We start from the raw sequence: 13,303 nt of genomic DNA on the forward strand, positions 1-13,303 counted from the left end.
CTCCCCTGCTCTTCTTCGAAATAGTGCCGTGGGGTCTTTTACGTCCACCCGAGGACAACAGACGGGGCCCCGGTTTAACGTCTCATCCGAAAGACGGCACCACTGACAGTACAGCACTCCCTCAGCACTGCACTGGGAGTGTCAGCCTAGATTTACGTGCTCGAGTCCGAGTGGGACTTGAACCCACGACCTTGTGACTGAGCCACAACTGACACTGTTGTTGTTGTATGGATTCCTGTGTCCACATTTATAATGGAAATTGTCTGTTTAAAGCTCATCAGACTGTAATCACAAATTACCCAGGGTTAACTGCTCTTCAAAAAACAAATCTTTTAATTTTGTGGTACACTTAAGAGTGGGTTTTATTGAGAACTGTTCCAATCCCACACCCTCTCTGAGAATGAGTAAAATTTACCCACTGGAGGGAATGGAATCAAAGGCCAGAGCCTAAGCCCCAATTGAGGTTGGTATTGTAAGCGAGTTCACCAAATCAGCACTAGATTGCTGCAGCCTCCAATTTGTTATGCATTTCAAGTGTTGATGAAGGATCAAAAGCAACAGTCTGATCAGGATTATTTTTTCCACGCTTCAGTTTATTTTGTAACTTTACTGCCTGCTCTGAAATGGCACTTCAGAGGTTAACTGAACTGGTGAAATGACAGCAAGGTGGTTATGCAAATCATGAGCTTAAATTGTAAACAGCTTCAACTACACAACCATACTACTGTTACTGAGCTTTTCCTATGGAAATTTCACCGTGCTCTATTAACACCAAGGTCTTCATTTTTGACGTCTGTCGCGCTGGATCATAGTACTGTTTTCAACAGCAGTAGCACAGATCAACCCTATATGCTGGTTAAATGCTCACCAAATGCTCTGCAATCTGTATGCATTAACAAAATAAGTCTGGGTTGAGAAAAAGGGCCATTCGTCCCATCGAAGCTCATCTCATCCCTCCTGTCCCCTAACTGCCCCATCACAACGTCAACTGCATTTGAACAATGCACATTTTGTTTCTACCACTTTGCCAAGCAGATTATTTCAATTATCAATCTTTAAGTAAGAATTGCTGCTTTCAGTTTTAAAATTTACCGATTTCTATTTACATTGGGGAGCTGTTGTGCAGGACACAGCGTGCCATTGCTGAAAAGACAATCACTCGCAGTTAGTCTATCACAAATTCTAGATACAGCTGACCAAACTTTCAATTTAAAAATATTGTAAAAGCCTCGCCTTTTTAACACAAGAACAATATAATTTGATGAAGTCAGCCTCAGATCTTGAAACCCAAGTTTCCTATTTAAATGGAGGGATATCGGATATATTTGCACAGTATAATGGCTGACCAAACAATGGAATGGAAAAATCAGGTGAGTGTGTAACAAGCGACCCATCTGCCACCTCCATTTTTGCGGCACTGCCAAAAGTGAAAATTACCTCATAGTATAAAATATACACGGTTGCAGCTTCCCGAACTAATAATACTCCCCTGTTACACCACCTCAATGTATACTTTTGGATCACTTTGGTGCTGTGATGTAAATCTGCAAAATCTGTGTGGGATAAGTCTCTCTTAAAATTACTGATTCTTTGTAGACTATATATACTGGATATGCTTGTTACTGTATAATTACTGGTTACCGCATATGTACCACTGTTAGAGACAGTTGGAAAATATGTTTTTTCTTGAACCCAAGGAGCTTCTCCCATATGAGTCTTCCTTAACCACTGTTTGCATGGCTGTCGAATACAGCCTTATAGCGAGAGGGTCTAGTCAACTTTAGCACCGAGAAATTTCTCTTTATTTTTCCTCACACGGTTGAAATGTTATTCTCCGCCTCTATCTGCAACAGTTGGAGAGTCAGTAAAGAAAATGAGTGTGTGCAGGGTGCGTTTGCTTAGCTGTCAAACTGCGCTAACTGCCATGCAGTTAGATAGATGAAAAAGATTATTTACATTTACGGTGCAAAGTCATATATACAGAGCGTGTAACTGACAATGTGCACATTAAAATACAATGCACATTAATGAACAGAAATTAGTGCCATTAAAAAAATAACTAATATTTGGTCAAGAAAAAGAGGAGTTAATGGAAATGTATTTGACTTTGCGGGCAATTATACTGCAGGTACCAGCGCAGAGCAACAAGTAGACATGAGTAATGCAGCAGCCGCCCACACCTGCACTCTGCCCAGGAACAACAGACTCACCATCATCCCATTGCTGGTTAAACTTTAGTGTCACACAAGAGCCAACGGGACAATTGGCTCTTTGCTAACAATATTAAAACCAGGGCCTGCGAAACCAGAACCACTTTGGTACAACGCCATGCATTCCCAGGTCAAATTCTACATGGCCTCTGCGAACTCGCCTGGCAAATTAGTGCCAGGTAGTCCAGCAGTTTGGTGAACGTTCAAAAAAAAAGAGGATTCTGTTGTTACTCTGGTGATGCTTTAAGTGTTCAGAGAGGAGTGGACGGTCAGACAATATGTCCAGTTTTCAATAGAAAATCATTTTTAGGTTTGTCAACAAAAAAAAACCTTGATGTTTGTGCTTATATGAAACATGAAGATGATGATTGTCTAATAATACACAGCATCTCCCACTTCTTACGATGGAAGGAGTGTTTAAAAAGTACCTGCACAATGGCAGCATATCCTAGCCGGGTGCAGTAGCATTTACTTGGTACGGTAACGTAGTGGTTATGTTACTGGACTAGTAATCCAGGAGCCTGGACTAGTGATCCAGAGACATGAGTTCAAATCCCACCACGGGGAATTTAAATTCAGTTAACAAAATAAAAATCTGGAACAAAAAGCTAGCATCAGTAATGGTGGCCATGATTGTTGTAAAAACCCATCTGGTTCACTGATGTCCTTTAGGGAAGGAAATCTGGCCTATATGCGATTCCAGGCCCACAACAATGTGTTTGACTCTTAACTGCCCTCTAAGGTTCAAGGCGGCGGCTCATCACCACTTCTCAAGGGTAACTAGGGATGGGCAATAAATGCCGGCTTTGCCAGCGACGCTCACATCCCATGAACGAATAGAAAAAAAACAGGATGTGGGTTTGTGTCTGTGCCTACTCACAGGGATATCCTATTCTCAGTTATGCCACCATAAGGATGTGCCAAATGTGTCACCACTGGAATAATTGGGAGAATCGATTAAGACAAAGGAAGGCATGAAAAATGTTTCAGATACTTTGGAGTGACAGAGACCCAGGGTTAATCAATCATGATCATTTTCTCACCTTTATATTTACTTTTTCTCCAGGAGTTGCTGCTCCCTATGTAAATTTCTTGTATCTATGTCAATCAACTGCAGTTTGCCAGAGTTACAGAAATGGCATTTGTCTAACCTTAATGCAGACATCCACGTACAAGAGGCAATTCAATTCAATCCTATAACAAATGGAGTGACAAGGATCTCGCAAGTATTCAAATATTTTGACTGTTTTGTGCAGTGATGGATAATGCGATTATAGGTGCTGAACTACCTGTAACTGAAATCAGTGAACAATATTACTGTGAGCCACTAAGTTAAACAGAGCTCCTGCATCAAATGCCCAACAGCACATTTACCACTGGTTGGCCAAGTTATTCATTCTTTATTTATCTAATTATGACATTGAATGCATGCAGGTTGCAAAACTTACTGAAGTGAATGTACTGACATTGCTTCAATTTTCTTTTTCCTATTCCCAAGTCTCCACTAATGGTGCTCAATAGCTAGCTACCAAGAAGTGCAAAAGAAGGCAGCACGGTGGCATAGTGGGCAGCACGGTGGCATAGTGGTTAGCACTGTTGCCTCACAGCGCCAGGGACCCGGGTTCGAATCCGGCCTCGGGTGACTGTCTGTGTGGAGTTTGCACATTCTCCCCGTGTTTGCGTGGGTTTCCTCCGGGTGCTCCGGTTTCCTCCCACAGTCTAAAGATGTGCGGGTTAGGTTGATTGGCTATGATAAATTGACCCTTAGGCCTAGAAGTTCAGTATAGCCACTTTTGGGGCGGTAAAGTCGGGCAGCCGCTAAAGTTTGCGCCCGCCGGAAAGTGGAGGGCAGTTCGCCGAAATTCAGTAGCTTTGGCCAAGGAGTTTGCTCGAGCGCTAAAACTGGCGATGCACGGCTATCTTTAGGCGCTAAGCCGGCGGTGCAGACTGATACCGCCGAGGCCGGGCGCAGCACAGGTGCGGTCATGTTTTGATTGACAGCAGACACCCTGGCGCCGGCCAGCTCTTAAAGGGGGAAGGGTCGACTTGGTCTGCTGCCACGCCCTGGATACTGCAGCCCTCCAGCTAGGCCTAAACACTGCTGCTGGAGAGAAATAGCGCCAGGAAGGATGCAGAGGGCCCGTGAGCGAGCGCAGCGCTTCTCTGGCCATGATTTAAAGGTGCTGGTTAGGGCTTTGGAGAAGAGAAGCCATATCTTGTTCCCGGACAGTGGCAAGAAGCCTCCCAACAGGGTGTACAGGAGAGCCTGGAGGGATATCGCCCAGAGGGTCACAGCCACCTGCGATGTCCCCCGGACTGTTGTCCAATGCCGGAAAAAGTTTAACGACCTCACTCGGATTGTCAGGGTGAGTACCCTTTCCAGTGTCCTCCTCATCCTTGCATGTGCACCTCACATTATGGGCAAAGGGACCTCAAAGGCCTAATGGCCAGCCCTCATCCAGCAGCTATGGCACTGGCATGAACATCAATTGCACTTTCTGCACTTTACACACTGGCCAAGCTATTCGACCATGGGAGGCAGTGCACACAACAACAGGGCACCACACTGGCCAAGCTATTCGACCATGGGAGGCAGTGCACACAACAACAGGGCACCACACTGTACTTGGAGGCCGTCCTTTCTCTTGCAGGCCAAGCTGGCCCAGAATCTGAAGAGTCGGACTGTCACCGGGGGAGGCCGTCCCCAGTTCCAGCAGCTCAGTGACCTGGAGGAGCACGTGGGTCGACTCATGGGTGCCCGGGTGATTGGCCCCGTTGCAATTGGAGATGCCGACCCTGTGCTGGGCCCCAATGGTAAGGACATGACCTTTTGGACCTCTCTCGTTCCCCTTGCGCTTCAGATCTACATCCTTTGCCACTGTCCGACCAATGCGCAGAATGCCACCACTCATGCCTCCCTCGCTGACGCCCTGTCCTCACTCTAAAGCTACTCTTGTGCCTTCCTGCTTTCAGCTGGTGAGGAGGAGGTCCCTGAAGCTGCGAGTGTCAGTCCCTCGGAAAAGGAGGACGAGGAGGAGCAAGAGGAAGGCGGCCCATCGGGGGAACCCTCATCCGTGCCAGGGGATGGCAATGGAGGGGACACGTCTTCCCTGGAGGAGAGCCGGGGGAAGTGTTGCAGGGGGGTGTAGCTCCTGTGCCCAGTGGCGTCCAGCCACGCGGGAAGGGTCGGGCAGCTCGGCTGCCTTCTCCCCAGAGGGGGGGAAGTGTTGCAGGGGAGTGTAGCTCCTGTGCCCAGTGGCGTCCAGCCACGCGGGAAGGGTCGGGCAGCTCGGCTGCCTTCTCCCCAGAGGGGGGAAGTGCTGCAGGGGAGTGTAGTTGCTGGGCCCAGTGGCGTGCAGCCACGCGGGAAGGGTCGGGCAGCTCGGCGGCCTTCTCCCCAGAGGGACAGTCCGGCCTCCAGTCCGGAGACGGTCCTCGCCCAGGAGGTGCGCCTCCTTGATCAAATGTCCACGGACTCGGATCGTCGGCACACCGAGTTCATGGGGGTTGTGGCACGGTTGCCTGAGGCCATTGAGTCCCTGGCTCATAGTGTGTCCGATTTCGGGGCCTCACAGGCCAGGGGTTTCGAACAACTCGCGGCAGCACAGGCCAGGGGTCTCGAACAATTCGGGGCATCACAGGACGCGAGTCGGGCCGAATTCAGGGCAGCACAGGACGCGAGTCGGGACGAACTCAGGGCAGCACAGGCAGCGAGTAGACAGTTGATCAGTGGTGCCGTGCAGTCACTGGCTGGTCTGATGCGGGCACAGACCAGGGCAGTACGGGCACTCACTGCTGCCACACTCGCTGTGTCAGGCAGGCATCGCCAGGGCACCCGCCGCGCTGCAGCAGCACAGCAGTCTGGCCTTCACCAGATTGCTGCGCTTGCTGCAGTGCCAGCCCGGCCGAGTGCCAGTGTCTCAGGCGAGCAGCGAGCGCCTGGCATCAGCCAGCTTGCCCCCATTGCTGCAGCCGCCACTGCCACTCCCCCAGCGAAGCTGCGACGAGCTGCTGGAGGGACTGATGCTGCCCAGCCACAGCTGCAGCAGTCAGCAGCCGGCCCCTCGAGGGCCAGAGCTCGTCTAGGCCGACCCCCAAGGGCATCTGCCGTCACGCAATGTGCCCCTCAGGAGCCTTCCCCCAGCCTTGCAGCACCCACAGGGCCCAGGTTGAGGCGGAGCAGCAGGTCGGCCAGGGGCCGGAAAAGCCTGGACAAGGACTCGCCCTCTCGGCACACAAAGTAGAGTGTGTTGGCAAATGTTTTTTTATATGGGGGTGCTTGTGCTGTCTATGGGGGGGGTTCCTTTGGTAAGGCCGAGGATGAAGGCCATTTGGATGGACAAGTTTTGTTATTCCTCCCCAGGTTGTGGGAGTGAGATATGTTTTTGACTGTTTTTTGGGGGTGTTGTCTGTTTTTGGGTTTCATGTGGGAAGGGCCCCGAGTTTGTTCAATAAAGCTTTTTCTTTATTCAGCTTGTCCATGTGTGATGTTTCAAGTGGTTGTTGCGTTAACCGGCTGATGGCTTGCGGAGCGGCTGCATTCATGTCCCTTCATTGCCACAAGCCATTCCCTGACAGGGGGCCTAGAAGTGTCGTTCAATTAGCCGCCGACGGACGGCCCTTGGACCTTGTGGCTCCCTCCTGGGCTGGTACTCCTCCTCCTCCTCCTCCTCCTCCTCCTCCTCCTCATGGTCCTCCTGCTCGTCCTCCTGAGGTGGTGGTCCAACGTGAGGTGGCAGTGCCTGAGTCCTGCGGATAGCCAGGTTGTGCAGCATGCAGCAAACGACGACGAACTGGGAGACTCTATCCGGCGAATACTGCAGAGATCCGCCGGAGCGATCCAGGCAGCGGAACCGTTGCTTGAGGACGCCAATCGTTTGCTCTATGATGTTCCTTGTGGCTTGATGGCTTTCGTTGTACGCCTCCTCAGCAGGGGTCCTGGGCGCGCGGAGCGGGGTCATGAGCCATGTACACAAAGGATAGCCTTTGTCCCCGATAAGCCATCCTCTTGGGGGAGGCTGTGCCTGGAACATGTCAGCCACAGTAGTCTGGCGCAGGATAAATGCATCGTGGCTGCTGCCTGGAAAATGGGCATTGACAGCTAGGATGCGCTGCCTGTGATCACACACCAGCTGTACATTGAGGGAATGGTAGCCCTTCCGGTTGCGGTAATCCTTGGCATTGTCGATAGGTGCCCGCAAAGCCACATGCGTGCAGTCAATGGCGCCCTGCACCATGGGGAAGTCGGCGATCCTCGCAAATCCGACTGCACGCTGCTCCTGCCTCTCTAGGGTCATGGGGAAGGAGATGAATTGGTGTCTCCTTGTGAAAAGGGCATCGGTGACCTGCCGGATGCAGCGATGCACGGCGAACTGGGAGATGTTAGCTATGTCCCCAGCAGCGGCTTGGAAGGAGCCGCTTGCATAAAAGTTCAGAGCCACCGTGACCTTCACTTCCACCGACAGAGACGTCCTGCACATCAGCTGTGGACGCAGATCTCTGTGAAGCAGCTGGCAGATCTCTGCAACCACCTTCCTTCTGAAGCGCAGTCTCTTAACACACTGCGCGGCAGTCATGGTGAGATAGGACACCTGCTGGCGGTATTCCCTGAGTGGGTAAGGCCTACGTTGCCGACGCCTGATGCCCCCTCTGCGTCTAGGCATGGCTGCCCCTCTCACACAGCGTCTGCGAGCCCTTCGCACATAATGCTGGAACTGAGGGTTGGAACCCCATGCAGCCCCCATAATATACTTGCAAACAATGAAATCACAATGAGGCAAATTTCCAAGCTCTGGCCAGAAGCCAAAAATACCTCTCCTATGTTGGGCCAAATCAGTAAGGTCTCTTCCTTGGTCTCTGTCCAGAAATCCGTTGCAGAAAAGTCATTGCAGCAAAATGGCTGGCCTTTATAGTTCAGTGTAAGTGCCCTTTAATTAGCGCTCCCCGAGGCCCGCAGGGCCTCTGCTGCGTTCCACTTCACAGTTCTTAACACCGCCACGCCCACATTGGGCGGGCGCGACTGAAGTTCCGGTTTGGGGCGCACAAAGGGCGTTGCACGACGAAATGACGTCATAAGTTGCGCGCGCAAACACTTTGCGCCGGCGCTAAATGTCTACCGAAGTTGGGCGTAGGCGCAGATCGTCCTGCGCCCGGGCGCTAAGTGCCTAGCGCTTGAGATCTACCCCTCCTAAGGCGCTAACGGCTGGCGAACGCAACTGAATTTCTAGGCCTTAGTGTTAGGGGGATTAAATATGTGGGGTTACGGGGATAGGGTGGGATATGTGTTGGTGTAGGGGTTACGGGGATCGGGTGGGATATGTGTCGGTGCAGGCTCGATGGGCCGAAATGGCCTCTATCTGCACTGTGGGGTTTCTGTGATTCTGAAGGCCTGCGACAATTAGCTTTCCAGTTTTCCATCCTTCTCTGTGGGGAAGTGCTGGCCTCTATGAGACACTTCTCCATGGCGATACGATTAAGACCGGCATTTTTCCACTTCCAGACTCTGGAGCCTGAACCCGAGAGATATTATTTTGGATTCAAAGTGCTAAGTCATCATGCTCCCTTTTAAGAAAATATTAGCACGAGTATTTATTAAGGTGAAAACCCATAACTCAGATGCTCTGATTGAAAGAAGAAAATGAGTAAATAAATAGCGAAGCAAGTCGAACATCACGACTGTGAACCCTTCCCACTAATTTGTTCAGAGAAACATGAGCCAAGCCCGAAGAACAGGTTTTCTCTCTCTTGGTTGGGAAATGTTATGCATTGTAGGGAGAACCTAGAGAAAAATGACATTTCAAAAGCGGGGTGGGTGGGAGGAGGAGGAGAATTACAAAGCGACCAGAACATGGGTGGAATTGCACCTCATTTAACTGCATATTTTTTGCCTATTATGCATCAGACAATTATATTTTTGAGAACAAAATACATATGAGACGACCATATTGATCTATTCCCTGTTTTTTTCCCCCCACTGAAAGCAATTTTTCCTTAGCTAGTTTAAGCACCAGCAATAACCTAAGAGATTACTCTTGTTTCTAGGTTTATGGTGTTACTTAAATAAAAAAACTTAATCTACATGCTGACAGTTCAGAGTTACAACATTTTGAATTACACCTCATCACAATTTCTTTTGCCCCATCGCTCCTGAAGTCACTGACACACTATGCCATAGCTCCATATGAACCAGTCTTCTTCTGGTACCTTATCCAAGTAGCCCTTTCTCATGCCTCAGTTCATCTACTGAAACCCTCTTGCATGCCGTTGTCACCCCCAGATTCGACTAGTTCAATGCTCTCCCAGTCGGTCGGCCAGCCTCCCATCCTCTACCGTCCATAACCTTCAACCGATCCAGAACTCTGCTGCCCGGATCATAGCCCGCGCCAGCCTCCTTTGGAACATAAGAAATAGGAGCAGGAATAGGCCACTTGGCCCCTCGAGCCTGCTCCGCCATTCAATAAGATCATGGCTGATCTTGGGCTCAAAGCCACTTCCCTGCCCGCTCCCCATAACCCTTCACTCTTGCAAAAATCTGTCCATCTCCACCTTAAATGTATTTAATGACCCAGCCTCCACAGATTTATGACCCTCTGAAAGAAGAAATTCCTCCTCATCTCAGTTCTAAAAGGGCGAACCTTTATTCTGAAACTATGCCCCCGAGTTCTAGATTTTCCCACGAGGGAAAACATCCGTTCAGCATCTACCTTGTCGAGCCCCCTCAGTATCTTATATGTATCAATAAGGTCACTTCTCATTCTTCTAAATTCTAATGAGTATAGACCCAACCTGCTCAACTTTCCTCAGAAGTCAACCCCCTCATCTCTGGAATTAAGCTTTGGAAGCAGCTCCTCCACCTGCCCTAATCATCTGCCAAAGCATCACGCCAGCTTTCATTATTCTGGAAACAAACTTCAGTCCAATTAGATCGATGAAAGGGTGAGAACAAAAATAAACTAAATTGATATTCCAAAACTATTGAGAGTAATGATACAGGAAACTCTTTTTTTAATCCGGCACCGACGGGACCAGCATGGTGCCGGTTGATCAAAAAGTCCGGATTACAGAGAGGTATACTTACCAAGGTACGAGAGCCCCGTACACGGCCACAGGTGCAGGAACCCCGATTACACGGCCACAGACCCAGGAACCCTGGTTACACGGCCACTAATATACAGTAAAACTTACCTGAATCTACTCCTGAATTTTGCCGGTTCAGAGAGATTTCCGGATATTTAGGTGCCGGCAAAAGAGAGTTTCCTGCATGTTGTTCAGTGCAAGTTGTACATTTCAGTGTATCAGGCAGATGCGTGTTATACAAAATGCCTGTGGACCTCCCTGCATCAAAAGGTGATATTCTTTTTATGAGCATTTGGTCTTATGCTGCTACAAGATTGTGGGGAGATCCTTTGTACCTTCCCCCCCCTCTCCCCCAGAGACTCATTCCAATGCATTCAAATTCTGATTCAGTACTTATCACTTCTTTTGGAAATAAAGGCCAATTCAGAAATCTGCAACTTCCTCCAATTGCAAATGGTGTCTTCCCTTCCTCACTGAAAAACATTTCAAAGTCGGGCAGTCATTTTTGAAAACTGATCCAATGCTTCTTCATCGGGGTTTTAAAACAGAAGATCGATTTTTGTTTTAAAATTCAAACCTTGCAACTGAAGGAATAACATGACTTTTTCCAAAAAGTTTATCAAGAGACACAAAGCTTCCACGGGAGAGCGGAAATCATCTACCTACAAGAGCATAACATCGTATCATTTGGAAACAAAAAGCCGCACGGCAAATAATAAAAGACAATTGCAACATAAATATTTTCTACTTCATGGTGTCCCATCCTTCGCGACATTGCTCCTAAATACAGCATAACAGCAAGGGTCTGCGGTAGAATGAGTTCAAAACACCTCATTCACTTTTTAAGTAGCAATAGAAAATCCACTGTGTGACACCTACCCCTGGGGAAACTGCTGAAACCCAATACGTCAAACCCTAATGATGAAATCTATCAACAAAACACTTGCAACCAGCTTAAATCTGATAAGAGACTGCACTCAGTGGCCGACTGGTCCCAAAGCCTCTTAGACTGCGCCGAAGGAACCGAGGACCCAATGACACTTAATGCAGCACCCCCACCCCCCACCCCTCCCCCCGGGGCCCAGAGTGGAGCTCGATATTTATGGGAAAGAACGGACTGTGTTGTTGGTCCACCTGCTCCCACTCCTCTCTATCCTGTTGGATTTCGCCACACGCCAGCTGCAGTCCGATACAATAAGCCACTGTTATTTCACTCTGAAGAGTCAGATATAAATCCTACCGAAAAGAGCGCCAAATGACACGACTGTCATTGTCTGCACTTGTCTCCTTCAAGTGTATCATCTTTTACAAAGACTACAGTACCAATCAGCAATTCTACCCTGGGTGTAGCCAAAATATACTAAGCAAATGTTGGTGATTATTCACTGTCCAGGCATCACAAGTAACTGTTGAATTCCAAACCGAAGCATCCTTAAATTTATGAATTAGCCAAATATTAAATTAAAAAGTTAAGATGAACGGATTTTTAAATCCTTTGTGCCTTTCGCAATACTGTCCCCAAAACATCTCCACTAGAACTAGAAAGTGACAATTGCTTTTGCACCTGTACGTTAGGAAAAAGAGGATTTATTGAGCCTCCAAATGCAGGGAAGATCTGAACATAATTGTCCCATGCTCCATAGTCTCGCTAGGTAGCACCTATAAATCTGTGTTATCTTGGAGTTCTCTCAAGCAAATTCTCTCCAATATGGAAAAGTCTTATTAATAGCACTTGTGTCAGCAATCTACAATTAATGACAAACTTGATTTTTTTTCTAAAAGAACTATGATGGACTAAGGAACTATAACACAAAGCACCTCAATTTTTTTTTACCTCCATTCCTCTTTTCTGTGCTTCCGACATGACTGATACAGAATACTCAGAACTGAGAGTAATAATGGGCATGAACTTTTTATCTCCATCAGGGGTGAACTGCTTTATACCCGAGTCCATGTTCTAAATTTAGTAGAGATGGGATTGAAAATACAAGCTAGAACTAAATCCAGAGTTTTCAAGAACTTGGAAGTTTATACATTGCGCAGACAGTGATAGAAAGTTTAATTTGACCGGCAGAGCTAAAAAGGAACAAGTTGGATGATAGACATGCTAAGGAAAAGCAAGTACCAGTGGTGGGATTTGTAGTAAACCTGAACAGTTGCAAGGAGGAAGAGCTACAATCTATACCAACTGGACACTCTTGAAGGAGAGCCAGCCTCAGCAGCACATCTCTTTGCAAAAGCCCCTCACACAAGAATGTAAATGAGCAGCTGGTGATAAATAAGCCTGGTATGCAGCACTGGATTTGTACAGCTAGAGCATCAAGGTGATTGAAACATCAAAACTGGCCCTGTGTAGGTCCTTCCACCATCCTGAAGCCAGATGTTTGCACAGCTGACGAGGAAACTCTTATGGCTTGGAACAGCTGCTGCTGGAAACCACTGCTAAATGGTTGTCCCCTGCTATAATCAGGAGGGTAGCGGCAATGCCTCACAGATTTTGTGGTAAACTATGTTGCTCAGGAGGAGTTCCTGCTAACTACTTCCCATCTAGCGAGGGCCTAAACTGTCAAGTGAGGTCTTTGCCTCGTGGCCAACGTGTAATTATCTTCCTTGGGGGAAAAGAGAAGAAAAGCAGGCTCTCTTTTAGATTGCGTTGGCTCCATTACATACACTCCTTTACCATGGCCCAGATTCCTTATATCATCTAACACTGCTTTCAGAAAAAGTGTAAGGCAAGAAAACCAGAGGGATAACGAGAAGAAAAAAAAGAGGCAACATTTCAATTTTTGTTTTAAGTTTCAAGAAAATGAATTCAAGTCAGTATTTATATGACCAACACAGAATGAGAACAATTAAGTAAAATAAATGGGCAATCTCTCTATCGAAATTAGACAAACAAAATCAAAGCACCAAGTTTTCTCTTCCTTTGACCCTTGAAGCCATGATCAAACTGTACAGTGCTCTGGTCACACCGCACCTTGGGTACTGGGTGCATTTTTGGTCACCAAGCTACAAGG

The sequence above is a fragment of the Somniosus microcephalus genome, chromosome 11, assembly GCF_052327205.1.
Source record: "Somniosus microcephalus isolate GS21.2 chromosome 11, FLI_Smic_1.0, whole genome shotgun sequence".
NCBI classification, from domain to species: domain Eukaryota; kingdom Metazoa; phylum Chordata; class Chondrichthyes; order Squaliformes; family Somniosidae; genus Somniosus; species Somniosus microcephalus.